The 24,119-nt window shown below is 39.5% G+C and overlaps 1 protein-coding gene across 1 annotated transcript in view; it reads right to left on the bottom strand.

Annotated features, from left to right (window-relative positions):
• The window catches only part of ADGRB2 (adhesion G protein-coupled receptor B2), a 300,446-nt gene extending 279,990 nt beyond the window's left edge, over positions 1 to 20,456 (bottom strand). Inside the window, exon 1 of the mRNA XM_072136618.1 lies at positions 19,791 to 20,456. The gene's annotated coding sequence lies outside the window, so the exon portion shown is untranslated. The remainder of the gene's footprint in view (positions 1 to 19,790) is intronic.
• Between the last annotated feature and the right edge of the window lie 3,663 nt (positions 20,457 to 24,119).

Genomic DNA, 24,119 nt, shown 5'->3' with positions numbered 1-24,119 from the left:
AGCATGCATCTGTGTGTATATGATCATGTATCTGTGTGTGTATGAGCATGTATCTGTGCGTATGAGCTTCTATCTGCTTGTGTATAAGCATGTATCTATGTGTGTATGAGCATGTATCTATGTGTATGAGCATGCATCTGTGTGTATATGAGCATTTATCTCTGGGTATATAATCATGTATCTGTGTGTGTATGAGCATGTATCTGTGTGTATATGAGCATGTATCTGTGTGTATATGAGCATGTATCTGTGTGTGTATATGAACATGTACCTGTGTGTATGAACATGTATTTGTGTGTATATGAACATGTACCTGTGTGTATGAACATGTATCTGTGTGTGTATATAACCATGTATCTGTGTGTGTAAGAGCATGTATATGTATGTGTGTATATGAGCATGTATTTGTGTGTATATGAGCATGTTCATCTATTTGAGTATATATATGAGCATGTATCGGTGTGTATATGAGCATGTCCATCTATTTGAGTATGTATATGAGCATTTCTCTGTGTGTATATGAGCATGCATCTGTTTTTGTATATGAGTATGTATATGATCATGTTTATGTGTGTATAAGATCATGTATATTGTTTGTATATGAATATCTACTTGTATATAAACCTGTATATGTATATAAGTGTGTGTATTAGCCCTTGTCCTATTAGAGTTGAGCTGTTATATATCTTCTACAGTTTTCTTGTGGTTGCTCATCACTTCTGCAAAAAGCGGCCCTGATTCTAGGGGTTGTCAGAGTTGTGTCTCTATACATGCTGTAGTAGACCTAGTTTGGCTGCTGCAGTGCTCTGCTACTTTGGTAACATTGGCCGTCCAAACACACTATAACAGAAGCATGTATGTGATGTTACAGAAGCTATATACAAAATTAAAATGCCTTCATATTCAGCTCCAATTTGTAGCCCACCTGACTTCATACATGCTCTGTAGCTATATACATAGACTTTTCTTTAGCTTATGTTGGCAATGCAGCATAACTATTATTTTACAAATATACATATATTCAAACAATAATTAAACTAGGGGGCCCATATTTTAATTAAATGAGGGGGGGCTCGTATGTATATTAGAAGGAATTTTATATAAATGAATAAATAAAAGGGGACTGTATATAAATAAATTATTCATACTGCATAATACATAAGCCAGTGGATGTTTTATATACGGGGGACAGTTGTGAGGGTTATATATTATTTAGAAGCATTGTTATCCAGGTGACACTATACTGTAAGTAACTGTGGTATTTTTAAGGGTACAGTGTGGGAGATGTGTTGCCAGGAGCTGAAAAAAATTGTCATCAAATTCAACAGTGATAAGTCACAGCCAGGAGAAGTGGTAACGAAGTTCTTTTCCTGAAGGAGCAGATTGTCATCTGTAAGGTACTAGATGTCACTAATGTCTGTGTCACTGACTGCTACTGGTGTAGTGTCAATGTCAGTCAGTCAAAGAGGGCTAGGGAGCCTGTGCCTTCTGATTGTGGGTCAGGGATTCTGAGTGGGGATATTATCAATTATTATTAATGACTGTATTTTTAATCAGGTTGTAGATTCCATTTTAAAGAGAACCTGTCACCTGTAAAAACTGCTACAACAGACGCAGTAGTGTTACACTGCTAGCATTATCGGAAACCTCCAACCTCAGACCGCACTGTAAGCGGTTGGGCGTATTAATGAGTGGGTGGTGCGAGGCGCTGCTTCACCCCTGGACCGCCGGCGGTGACTGTGGAGCTTCATACAGCAGTTACTTCCCCTTAACCCACTCCCTCATGAATATGCCCAACCGCTTACAGCGTGGTCTTGCAGTTTCAATTGTACAGCGCGGCAGTGTTTGCTAGCGTTATCGGAGGTTTTCGATAGCGCTAGCAGTGTAACACTGCTGCGTCTGTTGTAGTACTAGGAGCTTCTTACTTTAGTAAGCAGCTCCTATTGCAGGTTTTACAGGTGACAGGTTTAAAGATTGACCTGTAAATATGCTGGGCCGAATAAAGCAGGGGATCAAGGGTAGGCAGCAAGATGTGGGGGCGCCATTTCAATTTTCACCTCAGGCAGTAAAAAGGTTAGAATCGGCCCTGTAACTGTAACCCTGTAAACATTATATAAACTCATCTGCACATGTAATCCATTTCTCCTCAGACATACCTGGCAACAAGGGGTAAAGGAGACAAGTAACATAAATCAGGTGACTGACGTTCCCTTAAACCGAGGACATTCGGCCTATGAGCTTAATCAACAAACCACAGCGTATTTAACATGCACATAGTGTAACCACATTCATTCTGTGGGTGAGATGTAGAGCTGCTGGACTGGCACAATGAGGACAGAGAGTAAGGTTGTTTTAAAATGTATTGTTTAACCATAAGTCACGGTGCCTGCACCTGAAAAATCAGGGAAACAGCAGGATCCGATGCACGGACCAGTGACTGATAAGCTGTCAGACTGAATCCTCCTCTCTCTCCTCTGATAAGCTGGGGCTAGCTGGAGTGCAATCCTTTTCTATATCCATAATATGCTCACATAATAGAATACTATCCCACACCCTCACGCAAAGCCCATTCATTCAGGTGAATGCAGCACAGTCAGGTTCCCACACACTCACAGCTAAGAGATGGCGAGGAGGGACGGATTACATACATAGCAAGTGCTCTTAACATACTTTTCTACAGTAAAGAGTCTTGCGAGGGTTGTGTGTGTGGGTGAGGGCCCTTTGGGGGGCTTAAAGATCCATACAAGCTTCTGCATTATTGCAGTAGTAATTAACCTTTACAATTTTATGTAAAATGTGTCAGAAAAGATTGATGAGGCTTGACCTTTTTTGACATAATGACAACATGGAAATCTGTTAATACCATACATTTATTGAATCTATTATAATGGGACAGAATGTAGGAGTCATGTTCTTCTAATACATTACAACTGCACAATAATATATAATCAGTTTATACTGAACAAACCATATTATATGACACTTTGACAGCACATCTTATCTTGTATCTACTCACTTACCTCATGTGTTCTCTTTCTGCCTATTCACATTATAAGTAGAAAACTGTCGATCATCTGCAGGAGGGAGAAACCTGTGATGTAATCCATCACTAGTTTATGCTGCCCTCAGCTAGGAAGGCATAAATCCGGGGTGACAGATTCCCTTTAGGGCAGCATATTATAATGCCAGATTTACTAGGAAAACAATATATTTTCCCATAAAAGCTAATGCTCCTAAATCTATTGTATTCGTGAGGAGAGGGCACATGAAACCAGCTCAGCATACGTAAAAGAGTTTCCCATTTGGAAAAAAATGATCACTTATCATAGTAAAAGAGGTTAGAAAAATACATCAGTCCAACCATAGTATCCATAGTAATGACAATGAATTTATGATCGGTGGTGCTCTGCCTTTCAGAACCTATGTTCAAATCAAAGCCCAATTCTGTATCAAAGGCTAATGACAACAGATTTATTTGTCACACTTTAGAAATGAGGAGAGGCTGCTGGACACTGTATTAATGAGGGAAGGCTGCAGCTGGACTTTTTATTAATGAGGGGAGACCACTCTGTGCATATGTCTGTGTAGCCTACATATGTATTCTCAAGTGTAATCTACAAGATGAGGGGTATCAGCGAGAGTTTAGGTGGCCCAGATGGAGCCCAGATGCAGAGTTCATACAGGGGCCTATTTGGGTCTTGCTATGCCACTTCCTAGCATCTATTAAATGTTTAAGCATCACACTTCAAGAGTTATTTTAGGAAAATAATCGCTAATTTGTAAGTATGCTAAACAAACCCCTGCAAATCCATTAATGGTTTTTCTGCAGATTTTGCTATCATATTATCCACTTATTGATCCATAATCAATCTTGCCACCCCACAACTGTATTGCCATTGATGCATGATAACAAAGGAAGTGGCATCTCAGGCATCTAAGGAATTGAACCAACCTGTTGATCTCCAAAAAGTTTGAATGACTCATGTTGGGAAATGAGATTTCAGAATAAATTATCTTCTTCTTAACTCCCGCCATAAAAGGGCCATCATGGTTGTGATGGTCATTGAGGGGTTTAGCAATCTAAACAAGCAATGTTTTTATTGTATTGTGAGCTGTCATATATTCAGCAGCTTAATATATTACCCTAAAAGTCTGATGGAGTAGAATTCACCAAATTTACCAAAAGATGCACAAGCTTATTAATAAAATGTATGTATCCGTACCAGAAATGAAATCTTTATCACCCCTGGTATCAACAGGCATAGATTTGTGCTACTATTTGCAACCACAAGTGGTAGTTATTCTGTTAGTGGAGGCTCTTCCAGAAAAAGCCATCCACTTGCCTTTAACCTTATCCCTATTTTTGCAAAGTCTAAAACTGTAGCATGCATGTAACCTTTACCAAAATACAAGTGCTTTTTTAACACATGAATTGAATGGTTAAAGGGGTGTTCCCATTTCAGGAAATTAATGTTATGGCTTGAATAGAGAAAAGTCATACAATTTTCAATATAAATTCTGTATCAATTCCTCACAGTTTTCTAGATCTCTGCTTGTTGCCATTTTATAGTGGACAGAAATCTGTCCATGGTCACACAGGTGCACTGCTCATTAGTATCACACAGAGTAATCAGAGCTTTGTGTTATAATAAGCTGTGCACCTGTGTGACCATGGTCAGATTTCTGTCCACTGGAAGTAACATAGAAGCTTCCTATATAATGACAACAAGCAGAGATCTAGAAAACTGTGAGGAATTGATACAGAAATTATATTGGAAAATTGTATAACTTTTTATTATTCAAACTATAACATTTATTTGTTGAAATGGGAATACCCCTTTAACTCTCCTCATCATCTACAGTTAATGACAAAGGGATGTACCAGTCTGTGCATCAGTAATGGATCAATTTGCTTTGTACACCACCATTTTACTTTCCAGAAGGAAAAATGAAACGAAAGGATTGAAAGTGTCTACTACATTAACAGATGCTATTTTATGTATTTTTGAGTCAACCTGAGGTGGAGTAAACATGATTGGGGAATATGAATGGCTTTTTCCTTTTTCAGACCCCTTAGCTGGCTTTCCTCCACCTAAATCTTTATACTTTGGAAGGTTTATCTAATATTAGTGCCCAAGGAGGAAGCCACACTTTCCTCGGCATCTGTCTTTTGTTCACTTGAGAAAGGGGTAGAACTCCCCGAAACGCGTTGTGTTTTAAAGACCTTGAATAATAAAAAATTTTAGTATACTCTTCTCTGTGTGCGCCATCCTTTTGGACCCCAACAATAGACCACTTTCACCACATCCTATAGAGTTTGGCAACTCCATTTAGGAGATTATCCTCTGGAGGCAGCACCAGACAAAAATTATCACCACAAAGCCTACAATAGTGTTGTGCCTATCTGCAGCACAACCTAAAACGGTGAGCACAATCTACAGCTTTATGTCCATTTGTTACCCCCTAAAATGTCACACTATTAGCCCTTTCTCCCTGTCCTTTCTTGCCACTTTCTATACCCCTATCTAATATTTATGGAGCCTCCCGATTCTCATATGACGGCAGATATCTGGGAAAAAGGGCAAGTTAATACCCAGATTTTTTGTCCTAAGGAGATCAACTAACATTGTTAGGACCCTCAGACAACAGCTTAAAGGGGTTGGCCACCTTTCCACAAAAATGTTAATAATGCTGTCACATTCTCAATTATCATGTAATTGCAGATGTGATTAGAAAGTGTCACAATAAGGTGCTATTGTTGTGCTGGCACCTTCAAGAAATATCCTACCAATAGCACCTGTGGTCCATAAAATGGACATTGCTGGAGAGTTATTGCATCAGATATCGTTCACATGATGGCGCACTGGCGCACTGAAAAGGGCCGAGGGTATGCATGCGCAGAAATCACCCTTCTGTAACAGCGGAGCGGAGAACAGCTGACAACAGCTCCTGCTCGAGTTCCACTCCTCAGGCCTCTTCAGTGCGCCTGTGCTGCCTTCATCTGAATGATGTCTGTTGCGCCAATTCAGGGATCGTGCACCGGGACCATGCTTTGAACAAAGCAGTCATGTGACCACTCATTTTATGGACAGGTGAAGGACCACTGGTGCGGCTGGTAGGATTTTTCTTAGTGGTGCCAGCACAAAAATAGAACCTTATTGTGACACTTTCTAATGACATCTGCGATGACATGATAAACCCCTTCATGGTTTTAATACACACTTTAATACACACGCTCCTCAGCAAAGGTGAGTCTAGCCTTTTGAATCTTTCTGCTAATGAGAGGTTTGGTCACGGCAGAGTGGGCTTTCAGTCCAAATGCTCTTAAACTTCACTGTATGATGCTTTTGCTGTTCAGGGCTGAACTGGCGTTGTGGACCGATTGATACATCTCCCCCACTGAATAAAGTGAGATTTAAGGAAATCTACCATCAAAATCCATCATGATAAACTAGTGACCCTCATAGATCCAGGAACTTCCCTTCCCTCTAAAATCTGCTTTTAAACGTATACTAATGAGCCAGAAGGAGTCTGGAGGTTACAAGAACCTCTCCATGGTGTAGATTCACAGCTCAGTTCAACTGAGCCCGAATTTCAACAGGTCCACTCATCACTGGATGCAGGGGCATAACTTGAGGGGGTGCAGAGGTTGTGATCGCAACCGGGCCCAAGAGGTTTAGGGGGCCTTTATGGTGTCACTTTCCCATATGAGAAGACTATTACTATAAACCATACATTATAGTCGGGGGCCTGGCACAGACTTTGCACTGGGCCCATCAGGTTCTAGTTACGCCACTGACTGGATGTAATGTATCTTTCTTTAGAAACCTTTTGTGCCTTCTATAACAAGATGATGTGACTAAGCAAGAACAGGAATGATTTAGATTGAAATGGATGTTTTTGAGCAACTTGAGCAAAAAATCCCAAAATGTGGCACAACATTTTAGCACAAAAACGCCAACATTAAATGATTCAAAGTTGGTGTCTACATCAAATTCAATTTAAAACCACCTATAATAAAATATCATTAAATCTTTCCCATTGTGGTGTGAATGTATCATTAACTACTTAGTGCTTTTCTATGGTCCTAAAATTATACTTCGACCTGTCCGTATTGTAACTCATATGCAATAGTCCTGGAAGCACTAAGATTTGTATTTTTGATCAAGTCTTTAGTGCTGCTGTGTGGCCCTGCGAAACACTAGGAGGTAAGATAATGTATTAGAAAAAAATGTTGGTTGAATTTTAATTAAAAAAAAACTTATCTGGAATCATCCATTAATGTGTTTTGTAACAGGTATGACACATATATTGTAGAGATATTAAACTTTATGGCTTATTTGTAGCACTTAGAGCATATAGACATCTAATATTTTATATAAGGTTATATTGCCAAATTATTAAGTTATGAATTATTGTTAATATTACATCATTAAGCTTTCAACATTAGGTTGCAAAGATTTTGTGATAAAGAAATTTCTTGTGATCATCATGTTGGCTGTTGAAAGGAGTTTCTGACTTAAAATAAGACATCTTATGTTTCTATTTTCATCCTCTGGATCAGGAGGGCAAGGTTGAACCTGATGGCTATTCAACCTTACTATGCTTCAGCACAAAGCAAATATAAACAACTTAAAGTACATCTTCAATGACATCTTTGACGACAGTTAGAAGGGTACTGCATTCTCTACATTTTTCTCATGTAGTGCGGACAATTGCATATAGGCACCAGCGGGCATCATACAGAGAATGAAGATACTATTGAAAAGGAACCTGTCAGGTGGTGTTTCCATCCTAAACTGACCCCAAGATGTGCACTATCAAGTATTGACCTTTCCAATGGTACATCTCACTAAGCCTCTTTTGCTGGAGAATGAATAATGTTTTGGTGCGTTCGAATGGCATATATGCAAATTTACCTTATGAAGAGAAACATGAAGCCACTTTATCTAGACATGCATTCATCTTCCTAAATCTGGCAAGATTTTGCTGGGACTTCAGGAGGGCATCAGGCTCAGGTCCGCTCACATGACATGATAGAGTGTGATAACTGCATAGATGAAGAGTATATGAAGTTTCTACCTGCCCTCGTGGCTGGTTAAAGGAAATCTACAATCAAAATCCATCATGATAAACCAGGGACACTTACCCATAGATACAGGCATTGTGATTGTGGTCATCTCCTTATATTTCTTATCTATGGCATCCTTCCTTCTAAATGTAACTTTTTAAATTACACTAATGAACCATAAGGGCACCTGGGGGTATTACCACAGCCTTCTGTGCTCCAGCTTCACAGGCTATAACATGGTCTCCCACTCCCCCATCCCCTCAGCACTTCCCCCCTACCTCTGTCTGATATCTCACTACAGCAGAGAAAGTTTCAGCACACAGTGGAAGGGAGGAGCTACAGCATGCAGGGGCTTTAGTAAAAGCCCCAGGAGTGCTTTAGGCTCATTAACATAATTTTCATTTATTTTAGAAGGAAGCCATGGATAACAAATATAAGAAGATTACCACAGTCACAAAGTTTCTCATGATCAATTTTGATGGTAGTTTTCCAAATGTAAAATACATCCACCTAAGATTTTAAAAGAAGAACAGCAGAAATTTTAGTGAGGGAAACAATAGGAAAGGAAATTTCTTGATTGGGCAGCTTCCATTTAATAGGTGTATAAATATCCACTGATTCCTAAAGAAGCTTCTAACATGGCCAACATGAAGGTAAATTTATGCTCTTACTGCTGCTTTGCTGATAATATAATACTATGTTACTTATGAGATTTCTTTATAGATCAGTTATTTTCATTATAAAGTAGGTCTAACACTAAGCTTTACTTTATTGTAATGACATATATTCTAAAATATTTAAAAGTAAAGAAGTGAAGGAAATGTAATATTCCATGCAATGCACTGGGCGGGTGAAAAAAAGATTCAAATATGATGGAATCGACAAAGAATTTAAATTTTCTTTGTTTTTATCCTAAATGAGTCATTACTATGATCATGACGATACCCTGTTAATATACAGTAGTTTTGTTATGCCTTGATGCTAAAATAAAAATAACAACATTCTTCCCTTATTACTTATTCCTGGCTGTTGTGACAACTGATCTACCCTCTCTCACCCTCCAAAGATCTTCATGGTCTCCCTAGAGCAACTAACAGGTACTATTGGTACCAGCATAGATCACAACAGTTAACAGCAGGTGTGTGCTGCATAATACAGCAGACACCTGCCCAGTATGAGCTCAGCCCGTGGAGCACTGATGCATGTCAATGATGCACTGAATATAGGAGATAACTGCAGTATTGAGGTGAAGTTCGCACAATGAGATTTAGCTACTGTTTGGCTTCTTTAATGGTAGTAGTTCACTTCTTAATTTATGTCCTATGTACTAATCATTTTATGCCAGAAACATTGCACAAGAAACAGCATGCAAGTCTTGATGTGTTGACCTGGATACAGAAGCCTGGTCGTTAACCTTTACTCTTGACTGGCTATGGAAAGAAACTACTTTTCTGTATCACATAATGACGTGTCTATGGGTGGATAGCCATTGTTTTGTTGTGAGAGTTTTTGTAGCACGATATTATGTCATATTGAATTCGTTTTATGAGAAATTGGAGTCCCTAACCAAATTGAAGGTGAGTTATAAGTTAAATATTCTGACCCTTTCATTTAACCTTTATTATTTGGTCTTTTTGTTTTAACCATTTCTTCTGCTTCCAGTTCCAAGAACTGACAGCTTACACCGTCCACTTATTTATCCTTATTTCTGATGCCATTCATTACAATTTTAGACAAAACTTCCCAGCTGGGGGTTATAAGTCTAGTTGCACCCCACTCATCTCTTCACTCCGTCCTCTACTTTTCTTTACTTATAATCTCCAGAAATCTAATTGCTCCCTCACTGTCCATCAAGAAACCACTAACAATGTTATGAAGACGAGGCAGTGGTCTACTGTACTTCAGCTAATACCTGTTTATAGAGCTCTAACATCAGTGGAAATATAAGATACAGATGGTTCTTTACTGTAAAGAGTGAATATTGGGAAATAACTGTTATACACATGTAGGTCCTAAAACACTTGATAAATGTGCTTCAAAGCATTTTTTTTTAAAACTTGTTTTTATTTATTTTTTCATAAACATACATATAATATTCCAACAATCACATTTTAATGTTAAAAAATAAACCAATGAATTCCCATAATTGCTGTGATATCCCTGTGTCTATGTTACAAGAATTATACTATAAAGTCAATAGAACCTGTGTTTTAGGTTGCAACATAAATCATAAGTGAGTGAATAAATGAGAAATTTGGAAGCTGTGGTCTCAATGAATGCACCATCTATAGAGTGAAAGGACCTTGCTGTAAAAAAAGAATAAAGCAGAGAGTTACATTGATGAATGTTCACTTCACCTTCTCGTAGTAGACCAGTTGTGTTGTATGGCAGAGACTAACAGTCTAAAAACTGAGTGTCAAGGAAGACGACATGTAATTTATCATCACAGTGCTGTGTACAGTATCGGAGAGCTTCCTGAACTTACCATGACCTAAATATGTACCCAAAGAAGAGTAAAGCGACATATGTCAACCACTGATTTTCCAAAAGAAAATTGTCTTATAGTACATTATACATTAATAGTAACACATTGGTTCTATAGAGGCCATAAGATGAAGCTAAACCAAATGGAAATCAAGTTCTGCAACTTGCCTTATAGGCCATTTTAGCACAAACATCAGAAAATCTTACCTGTGACTGATTTGTGCATGTATAACCTATACATAGAGTTCTGCTTATAATAAAAGGTAAAAATAAAATGTATTTTATACTGTATAGCATGGTAGAATGAATGGATCATCATCTACTTGCAAACTATGAACTGTGTGACAAACAGACACTTACTGTATCTCCTATCCAAATAAATGCAATGAGGCAGCACTCCAGTAAGTGTAAAGGTGATCTTTATTCACCCATGGCAAAATGAGGTGCAACATTTCAGCTCATCCATAGAGCCAATATCAAGTATGCTTGATAATGCTCAAGTATGCTTGATAATGGCTCTATGGATGAGCTGAAATGTTGCACCTTATTTTCCCATGGGTGAATAAAGATTACCTTTACACTTACCGGAGTGCTGCCTCATTGCATTTTTTTTATATCTGACCTTACAAACTGGTGGATCGGGTTTGTTGGAGGTGTGAACCCATCATTAGACTTGAACCATTATACTCGCTGTGCTGCTCCACAATCGGACTTTTGTACTGTATCTCCTATGTACAGTATCAGAGACCTTAGGGTCCATCTGCTGCAACCTTCCTCGTGCATAAATGTAAAATTAAGTCTAGACATCTCTATGGTGCTTCATATACTTTCAGTCCCCTATTCTCTTGGTTGCTTGCAGTCCTAGTGGCCATATCCCAAGTGGTGTGATACGTTCCTTATCCTTGTGATCATCTTTTGTAGCTACTCAATAGAAAAAATCCAGCTGTCTGAACTCCATATAGATAAAGAAGCCTTGGTAGATGTAGTTAAAACCAGTATTCCATCTTTATTTTCCACACTTAAAACACGGCATAACGGAGAACAGAGGGTAAATGCACAGCCACCGGTCAGAAAGTCTACGCGTTTCGGAAAGATTCCTTACTCATGACTGAATGTCGGATGTGCACAGGTGAGTTAAATTGTGCAATCGCAGATCACATGATCACACTCCACATACTAGAGACAAAACATTTAAAATCTTAAGAAATATAACAAAACATAGTTATAATACAATGGAATATTGCAAATGCTCCCCATCGCTAGCCAACATCTACATGGCAGTGTGGGAAGAAAAATTTCTTTTCACAGACACTAATCCGTTCCTTCCCCATATCAGGTGGTATGGTCGTTATATTGATGACCAGCTCCTGATATGGGGAGGCACGGAACAACAGACCCTTGAATTTGTCACATATATGAATGCTAATTCATTTAACTTAAAATTCACTTACACCATGAATTCCACGGCAACTAACTTTTTAGATATTACTCTTACTGCCACAATGCTGTCAGCATTTCCCCCTATGCCAAACCTACATCAACTAATTCCATCTTACAGGCATCATCATGTCATCCGCGCCATGTCATAAAGAATTTACCAGTTGGAGAATTAGTGCACACAAAACGCAACTGTTCTTACTTTAATAAGTTCACATTAGAATCTAAAAAAGTTTGTGAGAAACTTAGACAATGTCAATATCCAAATTGGATGTTGAAAAGGGCTGTCAATATTAGTAATGACATCCCTAGAAAGAATTTGCTGACAATGCAAAATAACAAAAGCAAAAAAATCATTTAAAAAAATTGAGAAATTAAATCCTTTATACAAAAATACTTACCCTTGTTACTGTGTGACGATGCTCTTCACAACATCATACATGGCAATGTTAATTTTGTTTCAAAAAAAGCACCCACTCTGGGTCAAATTCTCTCCCCTAGCCTCTATTCCTCCGCCCCTCGCAGGACTTCCCATTGGTTACAAACAAAAGGCTTCTATAGATGTGGACACAATACATGCATATGTTGCAATCATGTTTATTCTACGAATGTAATCACATCCTCAGCTACACAAAAATCATTTAATATTCGCAGTTACATTAATTGCAACTCTACATATGTTGTTTACTGTATAACATGCGTGATGTGCCAAGTCCAATACGTGGGTTGTACTACCTGTACTTTAAAAACCAGAATTAGACGCCATTTATCAGACGCAAAAAACAGACAAGCTGTGAATATATCAATGGCATTGCGGCACTTACAAACTGTACATAATGGTAATTGCTCTCATTTTACCGTGACTGCCATTGAAAAAGTCTATAAACCATTGCGGGGAGGGGACCATAGGCGCAAACTATTAAACAGAGAAAGCTTTTGGATTTTTTCTCTTGACACCAAATATCCATTAGGCTTAAACAAAAGACAAGATATGATTTATCAAATATAGTGGCTTTCTCTGTATAAAATACAACGTTTACACCGTGTTTATAATATCCCATTGTATTATAGCTATGTTTTGTTATATTTCTTAAGATTTTAAATGTTTTGTCTCTAGTATGTGGAGTGTGATCATGTGATCTGCGATTGCACAATTTAACTCACCTGTGCACATCCCACATTCAGTCATGAGTAAGAAATCTTTCCGAAACGCGTAGATTTTCTGACCGGTGGCTGTGCGTTTACCCTCTGTTCACCGTTATGCCGTGTTTTAAGTGTGGAAAACAAAGATGGAATACTGTTTTTAACTACATCCACCAAGGCTTCTTTATCTATATGGAGTTCGGACAGCTGGATTTTTTCTATTGTTTCCACTGGACTTGGAACTAAGTTTGTCCGTGCCGAAGAACTTCAGAGCCCCTGAATCAGCTGTGCTGTGCGGTGAGCTGACCTTTTTCCTTTCTATATTGTTTGTAGCTACTCGGCAAATAATGTAGTACATTTCCATCCTTACTTTCATGCACATAATATGAAACCAGTCAAAATAAATCATAAATCTAAAAACACTTCAAGGTCAGGTAATCTCCCGTAGATTGGAGAATCTTGGAGGAATGTTGACCACATTGAGACTCATTTTAATTCCTTTCCAACTGTTTACAACAAATAAGGTGCATGTCTCAACAGCTCTATAAATGTACAATAATAAAAAAGAAGACTGCAGTAAATTCTGGTTCTGCTCATGGTAAAACAAATAAACGATTAACCCTTAGCTCCGAGTATGAGAAAGCTACTAGAATGCATTGAACTAAATCACCAACAAAGATATATACGGTAATGTAACATACTGTAGCACTTTCAGATCCAATGTATTAGCAGTTTGATATTCGTGGAATGAAGAAGAGTGTTGGGAAATATTGCCTGGGGTAGTGTTATCCTGACAATACATGCACAGCATTACAACTACGTATAAAATGCATTAGACTCTGCATTTACAGCCATCATGGAAGTCATCATCAACATCTCGCATATTTTCTCACATAGAACAATTCTCTTCTACTCCGCTGCTGCTAAAGTGATAGAGCTTGTTAATGATTCATTTATATTCTGATTAAGTAATTAATATCATTTATTTATTCATGGCTTACAGGCCATTCTAAACCGGCATAGTCTGTATTAAGGCAAAGCAAGCAAACCTGCCAGTGTACGTCCAGTATTATTAAGAATCCTTTGTAATGTTCTGAGCTCCACAGATCCCAACATTAAAGGGCTTCTCCAGGAGAGCTGTGTTGTAGAACAACCCTTAATTAAAGGAAAGGTATCCAGGCTCTAGTTACATGCAGTTTGGGGTATATGTTTCACTATTACATATCAAAACTTAAATTAACTTCTCAGCAGCAGAGATAAAACCAATGGCTTTTTTATTGATACAAGCAGATGGAAAACTTCAGGTTGTGCTGTATCTGAGAACAGAGGGGCACATTTACTAAGGGCCGTGCAAAAGTTTTCTGTTGGACTATACACGTCCGTTTAGGTGCAAACTGCTTGCACAGGTATTTTAGAAGTTTCCCCGCGCGACCGTTTTGTGACGTGTCTGAACTATTCTTAATGCAACAATTTATGTACCAAAGGGGGGCGTTCCGGTGCTCAGTCGGACCATGAGCCACATTTAACATGCAAAGTTGCATGCCCTATGTTAAAGGTGCACCAAAAAAAGTGGTGCACTCTGTTGGAGCAGTGCAGTGAATAAGCTTCATTGGCCCAGATATATTATTGTGACTACACCAGTGTTTTTGTCAACGTTTGCATAAAAGAATGTTTTTAGAGTTTGCACAGGTATTTATTATGGGGAACATTTACTAAGAACAATGCAAACTGCGCCTGTTGTTGCGGACTGGCTGAGCTCTCTCCAAAATACATCTGCAACTGCCCTGGTCAGTCCTGGCAGTGATCACCGCACTTAACCTGTTAAGTGCCGAGGTTAAACCCGACTGCGAGTTTTGAGACAAGACCGCAGGAGGACGGGGAGGAGACCAAGAACAAGGAGGCAGGGCTGGTACCAGCTCCACGCTGGTAAGGAGGCAGGAGTCACCTGTCGAGGCAACCGGGAGGATATATGAATGCTTTACTACTGTTTCCCGAAACCCCGCCCCCTGCGGATATAACTATATTTTTCAGGATAAAGGAAGCATTGAACACATGGGCAGAAACCATTAAAAAAGTGCCTATAACGTACATTTGCTTGTTATTAAGCGGTTTCCCTGGTGACTGGTTCCCTTGATGACTGTAGGAAATCTGACTTTTTAACCCTATATAATCCAAATAGAGCCAAAACTAATAATTATAGCATTGCCCAAGTTTGTAATGTCACCAAAGACCATTATAACATGCCATGTTTCCACACCACTACAAATACATGCCATTCCCATAAACTGAATTCACATTAAAGAGATCAGATTGCCTCTTGTAGTAATCTGACACCCAGATTATTCTGCCCATCAATTCTATACACGATACATACACAATAACACCCTTATATTAATGCCTGTAAAGCCGCCTATCAGCTTTGAATTTAGTCTTGTGTGCATTCTTACCTGTGAGACTTAATTCCCATCAGGCAGGTGGCACTTCTATCTTAGAGCTTAGTTATTATGAGTACAGTACATAAGAAGAGGTTTTAAGAACCTCTACTTATCTACTTATTGTACCTATCCTACTGAGCCACCAGTAGGGGGAGGACTGAGATCTGAAAGTGTCCCTGAAGAATAGGTAGCATTTTACTGTGTTGTACTTGAGGGCAGAGCGGTGACAGGCTGGACCAGCACAAGTGGGCAATCTGCTAATCTCAGGCGGCTGAGGTTGAAGTTTATCACTAAATAATATTTCTTGTACACATTGGGGAACACGTATCTTAGTTCTTTTTTCTTTGGTGTATAATTGAAACTTTTTGGAGGTCTTTTTTGCGCCTCATGTATGATCCTGTCTTTTTTCTTGTGATACATGTTTCGTTTTATCAGTCCTAGCAGGTGCAATTTTTGGCTTTTTTTTACTTTTTGATATATACAGTGGACACAACTGTTAATTTTGGATTTGAGGCCGTTACCTGCATTTTTAAACACTAGTCAACGTTGTGTTAACGCATGCATTTTCAAACACATCACAGCAGCTGAAAAAGGGAAGATTTTCCTCATATTGCTGTCAACATGGCATTTACAAAATGCATCTGTTAACAAGATGTTAACACCCAAGTTAACATAGTGTTAATACATGCACGTGTCAGCCTGGTGTTAACATATGTGTTACATTGCAATAATGCATGTGTCTTGTAAACAAATTGTTGACAACAATGTGATTAGGCAAATCTGTTCTTCTCAACTGTTGTGAAGCGTTTGAAAACGTATGTTTTAACACCATGTGTGACCTCACCCTTAGAAGTAACCAATAAATTTCAATAAAATGTGAATGTAAAAATGTATGAATTTAAAGAAAAAAAAACTGTGTGAGTAACGTGTGAAATAATTCCAATTTACATGTTAAAACAGTCTATGAAAAAAAAGCCTTCCTCTGCACCTGCCGTGGACCAGGTGCAGATTTGTACCTAAAAGGTCACAAAAATAAGCAAAAAAAAAGGGATACATGAGTAAAAAGTCTCACAGAACATGTGGAGAATAAAGATATACAGTATAAGGCGCACTGCACAAGACAGTTGTACTTGAAAAGCGACAGCAGTGAAATGCCGCAAATACGTCAAAAGTCGCAAAAATTTGACAATTAAAATAGCAGAAATAAAGATACATGTCCCAAACCCACTTATCACTGGTGATTTTTGGCTTTGTTCATTGTTTATGTTGAAAACTTTTTCTTTCTGTTTGGTGATGCTTATTATATTCAGTATTAGGGAGTTTTTCATTCACGCAAAGGATGTGTGCAAGTGCATGATCAGGGCTTGGCTGGTCAATAAATTGTTGCTGGAGTGTATTGTAGTTGAGGTATCGGCCATCCTGCTAAAAGGTGGTGTAGAGCATGAGGTAAAGCCCCGGCCAAAACCAGCACAACAAATCTGCTGTGACCGCACTGAGAACAGAGCTGTACAGAAAGGGCAGACAGTGATCTGTGACATAGAGTGGCCAGGTCACTGCACTCATTCTTACCATTAATGGTGCAAGTCCAAATACACCAAGAGTTACGTCTTTGATACTCTACCCTATCTAATCTGTAAGACCAGCAGGATTATCAAGCAGTGTTTTCCCTTTACAATCCCTATCTGGGACTTGGCTGAAGGAAGAACCAAAACTTGGTAACAGAATTGGATTTTGGATTAAATTACATATAAATTAGGTATTTCATGATGTACATCATTGAATAACAAACAAATCTGGCCATGTAAGTGGTAAATATAGGAATATGTCATAAATGAATGTGCCCTCTGTATCTATAGGGGACTCACAGGTAGTCAGTGCCACCTGATGTCCCAGTAATTCTCCCTGTGCATTTATCAGCTCAATCTGAGCCTCAGTAGCTGTATCTACAAAGCAACCTCAGCAGTAGTGACAGTAATAAATTGCAGTATGTTGGGGGAGTTAGTAAAATGAATACAGGTTCACATTAATAAATGCACCAAATGCAAATGGCCAAAAAGGAGCTGGTCCAAGGAGTTTATAGGTGTTGTATGGAAATTAGGATGAGATTAATGAAGCCAGTACATCACATACTTATGATGTTTACAGAAGCCATAAACATGTCGGAATTTAATGGGCATGGATTTCGATTCCAGATAGCTCTTTATGTACAGTACAGTTCCTGCAAGGATCAATTTGGGTGCCTTTTTAGGTAGAGGTTGCTAATGTACATCTTATGAATTGTACAAGCCAAGTAAATAGTATTCAGTCCAACCTGGACCTTGGTCATTTCTTTATTAGGTTTTATGTTCTGGGTTAGGCCATTCTTAATCTACTGCTATTAATTTATTGACTGAATATGTTCTTCATTGACTTTTGATGTAAAAATAGATAGAAAAGTATTGTAATATACACTGTAATCTGCAATATGGTTATGGTTCCAGACGCCATGTCCTTCATCTGCAGGGGTTCTCCATGAAGTCATGGCTGGAAGTCATCAGTGACTGAAAAGCCCCTTTAATATGTCATAGGCCCCTGAGGATGAATGATTGGGCTGGGCCAGGTTACTGTTTGCTACTCACTCTCCCTGCAGCGGACTCTACTGGAGAAATATGGTATCACATGGACTAGGTCCGCCAAAGTTGTGACTTCATGGCGGGGTCCAAATTAAGGAACCCCTACCACAATGTTCGCTAATCCTTACAGGACAGAAGTTGTGCCATTCATTTAACTGTTGCCATAGGAACACAATGCAAGCTCGTTCTGACCCCATGTATTTTGTAGCACATGCAGCAATTTCTTATTTTAGAATAGTATAATACTTTTATCAGAATGTTCAACGTAACCACAAAAGCTTCCAATGTAAGACAATTACCCTCTGGTGACCCAGTGTTAATCATTCATTTTTCACTGTAAAATAAGAAAAAATCAAGTTCTCTTTGTCTCCAGCAATTATGTGGAAGTTTCTTTGGCAGAATATAAGTAGATCTGGATATCTGTCTCTGCTCCACACTGTTACTTATGTGCTTGAAAGACCTTGGATGGATAAAAGCCTCCAATAATTAACTGTGTTAGAGGGACCTACTGCACATTACCAGACACTAAGGAGAAAAATGTCCAAGCCATTTGCTCCAACCAAGACACAGGAGTCATCCTCGTGTACGAGAGAAATGGCATCCCTGCTATTCCCAGAATCATCACATTACAATACAGAAGAAACATACAGAGGAAAGCAGAACAATCCAAGATTATCCCATGTATAGCAAAAATATGGTGATTCCTACAAAGATGAAAAGATGTTCAAGGGGTTAATGGAAGGGATAACTGATAGAAAAGAGATAAATATAGACAGAAAGGCAGGTGGATAGATGGAGGGAGGGATGGATAGATAGATAGATAGATAGATAGATAGATAGATAGATAGATAGATAGATAGATAGATAGATATAACTAAAGATATGGAGATAGATAGATAAAATGTAGATGGAAAGATAGACAGAAAGATAGATAGATAGAAACAGATAAGAAAGATAATCAATATATAGCAATATAGATGAAGTAGATAGACAGACATATAGATAGGAGATCAATTGATAGATAGGTAATCCGGGTAATAAGATAGGCAGCAAGGCAATAGATAGATCAACGGTGGATTGATAAAGAAGAAATACAAAATGATAGATGATAGACAGGCAATGCATTACAGGTGTGACATAGACAATGATGGATAGATGGATAGATAGATAGATAGATAGATAGATAGATAGATAGATAGATGATAGATCGATCTATAGACTGATAATCGATATGACATGGATAACAGCTAGAAGAGATTGGCTGGATAGTGTGACATAGATGGCAGACAGGCCACTGAGGGCTCTAGTAGGACTCTTTGAGTCGTAGGGGAAATGACTAGGGAACATTTAGATTTGGGCATCCTCCGCATCTTGCACGGAGCTGCTGTGATGGAAGGAGCAGACACATGATGTTGTGTGACAGCACCGCACTGTACATATGTGGTACCAGCAGCACTCCCAGAGTGACCAGAACCAGGCTCAGCCTCAGCCTGACCTGACACGTGATAGCGCCCATGACTGAGCCAAGCTGAGCGCTGGCAGAGGGTGAGCAGGGTGCCAGGGCACATGACCCGCTCCCATCCACTGCGGATCCGCGCAGCCTCTTACCTGGTCGCTGTTAGCAGTACTTTATAAAGGGGTATCCTGCCGCCTGGGATGTCCCATGATCCGGGTGTCACATCTCCCGGGATAAGTTTATTCCTGCGGAATCCTCCTTGTGTCAGTGAGGAGCGGAGTATTTAGCGCATAGAGCTAGTGCAGGCTGCGAGTATCTGCTCCAGCATCTCCCGGCACCGTATCCCTCCTCCTCCAGTCTCTCACACTCCCTCTATCAGTGCCTCCTCCTTAACTCCGCGCTCCTCTCCATCCTTCACTCACTTCCATCGCTTCGGGTTTTTCTAGTTTCCCAGTGTTTGCAGTGATCCCAGGGGCCCGGTGCCGGAGGTTGGCCACAGTCTGACACTCTGTAGAATTCCGGTGCAGTGTGCGATGGTTATACCCGGGGTACCATGTAGTGTGCCTGATGCCAGTCCTCTGGGCTCTGATGCTTCTTGTTGTTGTGGAGGGATAGAGAAAGGCCCTGTGTGTCCAGCACTGGCAGCAGTGCCCCCTCTGTGTGTGTGCCAGGCTCAGTGTATCTTCTCCTCCATCTCTGGGCTCTGTATCCCTCCTCCTTCCTCTGCCTCTCTATCTCTACTCCCCCCACTCTCCCTCTCTCTCTCTCCTCTCTATGCCTCCTCCTTAACTCCGCGCTCCTCTCCATTCTTCACTCACTTCCATCTCTTTGGGCTTTTCTCATTCCCAAGCTTTTCATTCCTCCCTTTCCTTTCTGTGTCTTTCATATCATCCTGCAGCTAGCTCCTGCTACTTCTGGACTCTCAGGTCTCAAGTATTACAGAAAATCTTCTAATTCCAGCCTAAAATTGGGGAATCTGGAGGGCTCATAGCACAGGGGGTAACAAGCTGGCATAGCTGTGCTGAAGAGCCTCACCACCCCATCAAAACAGTGGATTGTGCCCACTGATGTCATAAAATAGCAATGGCTGCATATGATCGTCAGGCAAGTTTTCATAAAAAATGTGATCATAGCTATAGATCTAAACTAGAGCTGTCAGATATTGTTCCTACCTGGACGGTATTTCTATTTACTCCATTAAAACCTGTAATTTTGTGTACCTAGCCCCCTGCTAACTGTCCCAATTGTGACAACTCTTTTTAAATTCTGCCCCCTGTAGTGGTCCGAAATCTTGTATTGCAATGGTGGCAGCCACGGACGGATCAAGGGTTCTTGGGGCCTGGGCTTGATGAACTGTTTGGAACCTTAGTATCTCAGAATTTGATTAAATTGTGTGCTACAGTGGGGGGTAACTAGTAACCATTACAGCTGCATAAACAAGGCCTTAAAATTACAGCATCATATACACACACAGGTCCCTCAGGTTGGATGGTGAATGTTAGTGGACAGTATTTTTAAGTCTCTCCAGAGAGACTTAATTGGGTTTAGTTCAGGGCTCTGGCTGGGTCAGGAATGGTCACAGAGTTGTTCTGAAGCCAATGCTTTGTTATTTTAGCTGTGTGCTTAGGGTCATTGTCTTGTTGGAAGGTGAGCCTTCGGCACAGTCTGAGGTCCAGAGCACTCTGGAAGAGGTTTTCATCCAGGATATCTCTGTACTTGGCCACATTCATCTTTCCTTCAATTTCAACCAGTTGTCCTGTCCCTGCAGCTGAAAAACACCCCCATAGCATGATGCTGCCATAACCACCACCACCACCATGTTTTACTGGTGGGATTGAATATGGCAGGTGATGATCAGTGCCTGGTTTTTTACACTTATACCGCTTAAAATTTACACCAAAAACTTCAATCTTCGTCTCATCAGACCCGAGAATCCTATTTCTTATAGTCCTTCTTATAGTTCTTCATGTGTTTTTTGCAAACTGAATGTAGACTTTCATAAGTCTTGTACTGAGGAGAGGGTTCCATCATCAGACTCTACCATAAAGCTCCGACTGGTAGAGGGCTGAAGTGATAGTTGACTTTCTGGAACTTTGTAATATCTCCTTAACTCCTTAACGCGGCAGCCCTTTTTTCTTTTTTTTTTTTCATTTTCATTTTTCACTCCTCACCTTCAAAAATCTATAACTTTTTTATTTTTCCATGTACAGAGCTGTGTTATGGCTTATTTTCTGCGTAACAAATTACACTTCCAAATGGTGGTATTTAATATTCCATGCCATGTACTGGGAAGCAGGAAAAAATTCCAAATGTAGTGAAATTGGTAAATAAAACGCATTTGTGCCGTATTCTTGTAGGCTTGGATTTTACGGATTTCACTGTATGCCCCAAATGACATGTCTACTTTATTCTTTGGGTTGGTACAATTACAGAGATACCAGAGATAGAATTTGTATAGGTTTTATAATGTTTTCATACATTTACAAAAATTAAAACCTCCTGTACAAAAATTTGGGGGGGGATTTTGCCATCTTCTGGTGCTAATAACTTTTTTATACTTTGGTGTACGGAGCTTTGGGAGGTGTTGTTTTTTTGTGGCTTTTGATGTGGTGTACAATGTTATCATTTTTAAGACTGTACAAACTTTTTATAGATTTTTTTTTTTAAATGGCAAAAAGTGGCATTTTCGACTTTGGGCACGATTTTCCGTTACGGGGTTAAACATAGTGAAAAAACGTTGTTATATTTTGATAGATCGGGCATTTTCGGACGTGGCGATACCTAATATGTTTACGATTTTTACTGTTTATTTATAATTATATCAGTTCTAGGGAAAGGGGGGTGATTTGAGTTTTTAGGTTTTTTTATTATAATTTTTTTTTAAACTTTTTTTTATTTTTACTTTTTTTTTAGACTCCCTAGGGTACTTTAACCCTAAGTTGTCTGTAAGATCCTATTATATACTGCCATACTACAGTATGGCAGTATATGGGGACTTTACTCCTCATTCATTACAATGTGCTGTTAGCACATTGTAATGAATGGGTTAACCCGAAGATGCCGCAGGTCTTCGGAAGACCCGAAGCTTCCATGGTGATGGATCGCCACTCCTCGATGAAGTCACGGGGAGCGACGATCCTAAGAAAGCGGCCGGCGCCCATACGATGCCATCTTTTTGAAGCCGCCGGCGGCGATCAGTGGTAAAACACCCGCGTGTATTACCGGTAAGCCTTTGCTGCAATATGGAGAGGGATCAGCCCGTGAGCCCTCTCCATGCACCCACACCTGGCATGTGACGTAATACTACCACACATGTCCATAAGGGGTTAATACTAGAGATGAGCAAGCACTAAAATGCTCGAGTGCTCGTTACTCGAGTAACGAACCCCATTGAAGTCAAAGGGAGACTCGAGCAGAACACTGAAGAACACATTGCAGATGCGTACATCTGATAACTTATCCGAAGACAGGAGTGCCGAACAATACAATAGTATGTGAAGAACAATATGTGTGAAGAACACATTTCAGGTGTCTACATACATCTGCAATGTGTTCTTCACACATATTGTTCTAACGTGCTCTGACATGCACTGTGAGATATGAGGTCTCGTATAGATAGGTGCATGCCCTACCTTATCGAGTTGAATTAGTTTAATTAAACAGAGTTGGAATCCAATGAAGGAGTAGAACCCTATCAATGAGGATCAGAAGGAATGGACATTGTGTGACTTAAAGGGGTATTCCAATTTAAGCAAATTATTGTTAATGTTTTTATGATAAAAAGTTATAACATTTTCCAATATACCATATGTATCAATTCCTCACTGATTTCTAGATCTCTGCTTGTTGTCCTGCTATTGAAAGCTTCTATGTTTACTACTAGTGGACAGAAATCTGACCATGGTCAGGCAGGTGCATGGCTTGTTATGACACAGACAGTAATCTGTGTAAGTATAGCTGTATGCTCTCACAAGGTGTGCACCTGTGCACTGTACACTAGTAGTAAACATAGCAGCTTTCCATAGAATGACAGCAAGAGGAGATATAGAAAACTGTAAGGAATTGATACAGAAAGTATATTGGAAAATTGTATAACTTCTCATTATAAAAGGAATGACATTAATTTTCTGTAATGAGAATACCCCTTTAAGTATGAGTGTCAAAGCAAAGGGTCTGAATACTTATGACTAGAGATGGGTGAATCGATTCTAACAAAGTCGAATTCGTTTAGAATTTCAGGAAAACCTTGGTTCTGCAAAAATCCAAAGTTTACGGTGATTCATGGGAACCATTTTTTTCCTCCTGCCGCGAGCACAGCGTGTTACATGGGAATAAGAAAGGAACACCCTCGATAACATGTGCAGTCATGTTAGCCAATCAGCCACCGGCAGGCTTATGTAATGTCACAGCCCTATAAAAACAGACTTGGTTGAGTGATTTTTTTGTCAAAGTCCAGGGTGTCAGTTTTTGGGGTTCTGTAT

The sequence above is a fragment of the Engystomops pustulosus genome, chromosome 2, assembly GCF_040894005.1.
Source record: "Engystomops pustulosus chromosome 2, aEngPut4.maternal, whole genome shotgun sequence".
NCBI lineage: Eukaryota > Metazoa > Chordata > Amphibia > Anura > Leptodactylidae > Engystomops > Engystomops pustulosus.
The sequence above is the reverse complement of the archived record's forward strand: the minus strand, read 5'-3'. Positions and strand labels throughout refer to the sequence as shown.